Below are 6,084 nucleotides of genomic sequence, written 5' to 3' on the forward strand. Positions count from 1 at the left end.
AAAAAATTCTTAATTTGTGTCTTTTCAAGTCAATAATACAGAGAATTGAAGATTCAGAACATGCAGCAGAGGAATTACACAGAAAAAGCTGGCCGTTCAAAATGCCCATTGAAGAAGGAAAACTGGCGTTTAAACGCCAGCCAGGGCACCTGGCTGGGCATTTAACGCCCAAAAGGGTAGCATTTTGGGCGTTAAACGCTAGAATGGATACCATTCTGGGCGTTTAACGCCAGGATGGCACAAGAGGGAAGATTTTGTTTTTAATTCAAATTTTTTTCAAGTTTTCATAATTTTTCAAAATCAAATCTTTTTCAAATCATATCTTTTCAATCATATATTTTCAAAATAATTTCTTTCCATTTTTCAAAAATACTTGCTAATAATTAATGATTTGATTCAACATTACAAGTATGTTGCCTTTTCTGTTGAGAAAGGTTTAATGTTTGAATCATATCTTTTAAATTTCTTGTTAGCCAAGTCATTAATTTAAAAAAAAAATATCAAATCTTTTTAAATTGTTTTTCAATCATATCTTTTTAATAACATCTTTTTCAAAATAGTTTTCAATCATATCTTTTTTATTTCTAATTTCAAAATCTTTTTCAAAAGTCACTTTATTTCTTTCTCAATCTTAGTTTTCGAAAATCATCAATCAAATTTTCAAAATTTTTTTAATTATTCTAAAATCTTTTACTTTAATTTCAAAATTCTTCCCCTCTTCTCACATCCTTCTATTTATGGACTAACACTCCTCCTCAATACACAATTCGAACTCTATCCCTCTTGATAATTTCGAATTCTTCTACCTCCTGCTTCTATTCTTCTTTTCCTCTGACATCTCAAAGAATCTTTATACTGTGACATAGAGGATTCCATATTTTCTTGTTCTCTTCTCTTTCATATGAGCAGGAACAAAGTCAAAAGTATTCTTGTTGAGGCTGACCCTGAACCTGAAAGGACCTTGAAGCAAAAGCTAAGAGAAGCTAAAGCATTACTCTCTGTAGAGGATCTAACAGAAATCTTCAAACAAGAAGAAGATATGGCAGCCGAAAACAACAACAATGCCAACAATGCAAGGAAGGTGCTGGGTGACTTTACTGCACCTACTCCCAACTTTTATGGGAGAAGCATCTCTATTCCTGCCATTGGAGCAAACAACTTTGAGCTTAAGCCTCAATTAGTTTCTCTAATGTATTAGAATTGCAAGTTCCATGGACTTCCATTGGAAGATCCTCATCAGTTTTTAGCTAAATTCTTGCAAATCTGTGACACTGTCAAGACCAATGGGGTTGACCCTGAGGTCTACAGACTTATGCTATTCCCTTTTGCTGTAAGAGACAGAGCTAGGATATGGTTGGACTCACAACCTAAAGAAAGCCTGAACTCTTGGGAAAAGCTAGTCAATGCCTTCTTGGCAAAGTTCTTTCCACCTCAAAAATTGAGTAAGCTTAGAGTGGAAGTCCAAACCTTCAGACAGAAGGAAGGTGAATCCCTCTATGAAGCTTGGGAAAGATACAAACAATTGATCAGAAAGTGTCCTTCGAACATGCTTTTTGAATGGAGCATCATAGGTATCTTCTATGATGGTCTGTCTAAACTGTCCAAGATGTCGTTGGACAGCTCTGCAGGAGGATCTCTTCATCTGAAGAAGACGCCTGCAGAAGCTCAAGAACTCATTGAAATGGTTGCGAATAACTAATTCATGTACATTTCTGAAAGGAATCCTGTGAACAATGGGACGAATTAGAAGAAAGGAGTTCTTGAGATTGATACTCTGAATGCCATATTGGCTCAGAACAAAATATTGACTCAGCAAGTCAATATGATTTCTCAAAGTTTGTCTAGAATGCAAGCTGCACTAAGCAGTACTAAGGACGCTTCATTTGAAGAAGAAGCTTATGATCCTGAGAACCAGTCAATGGAAGAGGTGAATTACATGAGAGAACCCTATGGAAACACCTATAATCCTTCATGGAGAAATCATCCAAATCTCTCATGGAAGGATCAACAGAGACCTCAAAAAGGTTTCCACAACAATAATGGTGGAAGAAACAGGTTTAGCAATGGCAAGCCTTTTCCATCATCTTCTCAGCAACAGACAGAGAATTCTAAGCAGAGCCAATCTGACTTAGCAACCATAGTCTCTGATCTAATCAAAACCACTCAAAGTTTCATGACTGAAACAAGGTCCTCCATTAGAAACTTGGAGGCACAAGTGGGTCAGCTGAGTAAGAAAGTTACTGAACTCCCTCCTAGTACTCTTCCAAGCAATACAGAAGAGAATCCAAAAGGAGAGTGTAAGGCCATCAACATGGCCGAATTTGGCAAGGATAAAGAGGCAGTGATCGTCACTGAGGAAGACCTCAATGGACGTCCACTGGCCTCCAATGAGTTCCCTAATGAGGAACCATGGGAATCTGAGGCTCACACTGAGACCATAGAGATTCCATTGGATTTACTTTTGCCATTCATGAGCTCTGATGAGTATTCTTCCTCTGAAGAGGACGAAAATGTCACTGAAGAGCAAGTTGCTAAGTACCTTGGAGCAATTATGAAGCTAAATGACAAGTTATTTGGTAATGAGACATGGGAGGACGAACCCCCTTTGCTCACCAAAGAACTGGATGACTTGACTAGGCAGTGATTACCTCAAAAGAACTGGACCCTGGGAAGTTCTCAATACCTTGTACATTAGGCACCATGACTTCGAGAAGGCTCTGTGTGACCTAGGGTCAAGCATAAACCTCATGCCTCTCTCTGTAATGGAGAAGCTAGGGATCTTTGAGGTACAAGTTGCAAGAATCTCACTAGAGATGGCAGACAATTCAAGAAAGCAAGCTTATGGACTTGTAGAGGATGTTTTGGTAAAGGTTGAAGACCATTACATCCCTGCTGATTTCATAGTCCTAGAGACTGGGAAGTGCATAGATGAATCCATCATCCTTGGCAGACCATTCCTAGCCACAGTAAAGGCTGTGATTGATGTTGACAGAGGAGAATTGATCATTCAAGTGAATGAAGAATCCTTTGTGTTTAAGGTTCAAGGATATCCCTCTGTAACCATGGAGAGGAAGCATGAAGAGCTTCTCTCAAAACAGAGTCAAATAGAGCCCCTACAGTCAAACTCTAAGTTTGGTGTTGAACCCCCACATTCAAACTCTAAGTTTGGTGTTGGGAGGTTCCAACATTGCTCTGAACATCTGTGAGGCTCCATGAGATCCCACTGTCAAGCTACTGACATTAAAGAAGCGCTTGTTGGGAGGCAACCTAATGTTATATTTATCTATTTTCCTTTGTAATTTTATGTTATCTGTAGGTTGATGATCATGTGAAGTCATAAAATCAATTGAAAAAGCAAAAACAGAATGAAAAATAGAAAGAAAAACAGCACACCCTAGAGGAAAAACTTGCTGGCGTTTAAACGCCAGTAAGGGTAGCAAATGGGTGTTTAACGCCCAGTCTGGCACCATTCTGGGCGTTTAACACCAGAAAAGGGGACCAGACTGGCATTTAATGCCAGGAATGGGCAAGAAGCTGGCGTTAAACGCCAGAAAGGGGCAGCAGCCCGGCGTTTAACGCCAGGATTGGCAGAAAGGGCGTTTTTGCACGCCACTTGGTGCAGGGATTAGATATCCTTGACACCTCAGGATCTGTGGACCCCACAGGATCCCCACCTACCCCACCACTCCCTCTCTTCTTCACCCACTCACCAATCACCTCAATACCTCTTCCCCAAAAACCCCTCACCTATCAAATTCAACTATTCTCTTCACCACTCACATCCATCCTTCATAAAACCTCACCTACCCCACCATCCAAATTCAAACCACTTTCCCTCCCAAACCCACCCATAATGGCCGAATCCTACCCCCCTCTCCACCCCTATATAAACCCTTATTCACTCCTTCATTTTCACACAACCTAAACACTACTTCTCCCCCTTGGCCAAAACACAAAGCCCCCCTCCATCTCCTTTATTTCCTCTTCTTCTACTCTTTTCTTTCCTCTTTTGCTCGAGGACGAGCAAACCTTCTAAGTTTGGTGTGGTAAAAGCGTTGCTTTTCATTTTTCCATAACCTTTATGGCACCTAAGGCCGGAGAAACCTCTAGAAAGAGGAAAGGGGGCTCACAATGGTTCGGGGAAAATGCTTAGATTTTAGTCCGGAAACTGTAAGGTTGGCATTCAACTTGCCCATGATGCAAGGAGATGAACACCCCTACACTAGAAGGGTCAACTTTGATCAAAGGTTGGACCAAGTCCTTATAGACATTTATGAAGAGGGCGCTCAATGGAAGAGAGATTCAAGAGGGAAGCTGGTTCAACTGAGAAGGCATGACCTCAAGCCCGTGGCTAGGGGATGGTTGGAGTTTATCCAGCGTTCAATCATTCCCAGTAGCAACCGGTCTGAAGCTACTATAGACCAGGCTATCATGATTCATAGCATCATGATTGGAGAGGAAGTAGAAGTTCATGAGGTTATATCCCAAGAACTTTATAAGGTGGCAGACAAGTCCTCTACTTTGGCAAGGTTAGCCTTCCCTCATCTCATTTGTCACCTCTGTAATTCAGTTGGAATTAACATAGAGGGAGACATCCTCATTGATGAGGACAAGCCCATCACTAAGAAGAGGATGGAGCAAACAAGAGATCCCACTCATGGACATGAGGAAATTCCTCACCATGAAATCACTGAGATGCCTCAAGGGATGCACTTTCCTCCACAAAACTATTGGGAGCAAATCAACACCTCCCTAGGAGAATTGAGTTCCAACATGGGACAACTAAGGGTGGAGCACCAAGGACATTCCATCCTCCTCCATGAAATTAAAGAAGATCAAAGAATCATGAGAGAGGAGCAACAAAGACAAGGAAGAGACATTGAAGGAGCAACAAAGGCAAGGAAGAGACATTGAGGAGCTCAAGCACTCCATAAGATCTTCAAGAGGAAGAACAAGCCGCCATCACTAAGGTGGACCCGTTCTTTAATCTCCTTGTTCTTTATTTTTTTGTTTTTCGAATTTTTATGCTTTATGTTTTATTTATGTTTGTGTCTTATGATCATTAGTGTCTTAGTGTCTATGCCTTAAAGTTATGAATGTCCTATGAATCCATCACCTTTCTTAAATGAAAAATGTTCTTAATTAAAAAAGAGAAGAATTGCATGAATTTCGAATTTTATAACAGACTAATTATTTTGATGTGGTGGCAATACTTTTGACTTCTGAATGTATGCTTGAACAGTGCATATGTCTTTTGAATTTGTTGTTTAAAGAATGTTAAAATTTTTGGCTCTTGAAAGAATGATGGAAAAAGGAGAAATGTTATTGAGGATCTGAAAAATCATCAAATTGATTCTTGAAGCAAGAAAAAGCAGTGAATACTCAAAAAAAAAAGAAAGAAGAAGCAAGCAGAAAAAGCCAAAAGCCCTTTAAACCAAAAGGCAAGGGTAAAAAAATAAAATAAAAAGGATCCAAGGCTTTGAGCATCAGTGGATAGGAGGGCCTACAGGAATAATATCCTGGCCTAAGTGGCTGAACCAAGCTGTCCCTAACCATGTGCTTGTGGCGTGAAGGTGTCAAGTGAAAACTTGAGACTGAGCGGTTAAAGTTGTAACCCAAAGCAAAAAGAGTGTGCTTAAGAACCCTAGACACCTCTAATTGGGGACTCTAGCAAAGCAGAGTCACAATCTGAAAAGGTTCACCCATTTATGTGTCTGTGGCATGGATGTATCCGGTGGTAATACAGGAAAACAGAGTGCTTTGGGCCACGGCCAAGACTCATAAAGTAGCTATGTTCAAGAATCATCATACTTAACATGGAGAATCAATAACACTATCCGAATTCTGAGTTCCTATAGAAGCCAATCATTCTGAACTTCAAAGGATAAAGTGAGATGCCAAAACTGTTCAGAAGCAAAAAGCTAAAAGCCCCGCTCATCTAATTAATACTTATCTTCATAGATGTTTTTGGAATTCCTTGTATATTCTCTTCTTTTTATCCTATTTGATTTTTAGTTGCTTGGGGACAAGCAACAATTTAAGTTTGGTGTTGTGATGAGCGGATAATTTATACGCTTTTTGGCA

General features: G+C 40.0%; 1 non-coding gene across 1 annotated transcript; it reads right to left on the bottom strand.

Moving 5' to 3' along the window:
* Window positions 1–1,444: 1,444 nt before the first annotated feature.
* Window positions 1,445–1,552, bottom strand: LOC127746824 (small nucleolar RNA R71). The gene has a single exon (XR_008008636.1). It is a non-coding gene; the product is annotated as a small nucleolar RNA R71 (small nucleolar RNA).
* Window positions 1,553–6,084: the final 4,532 nt, after the last annotated feature.

The sequence above is a fragment of the Arachis duranensis genome, chromosome 4, assembly GCF_000817695.3.
Source record: "Arachis duranensis cultivar V14167 chromosome 4, aradu.V14167.gnm2.J7QH, whole genome shotgun sequence".
In the NCBI taxonomy this organism is placed as follows: Eukaryota; Viridiplantae; Streptophyta; class Magnoliopsida; order Fabales; family Fabaceae; genus Arachis; species Arachis duranensis.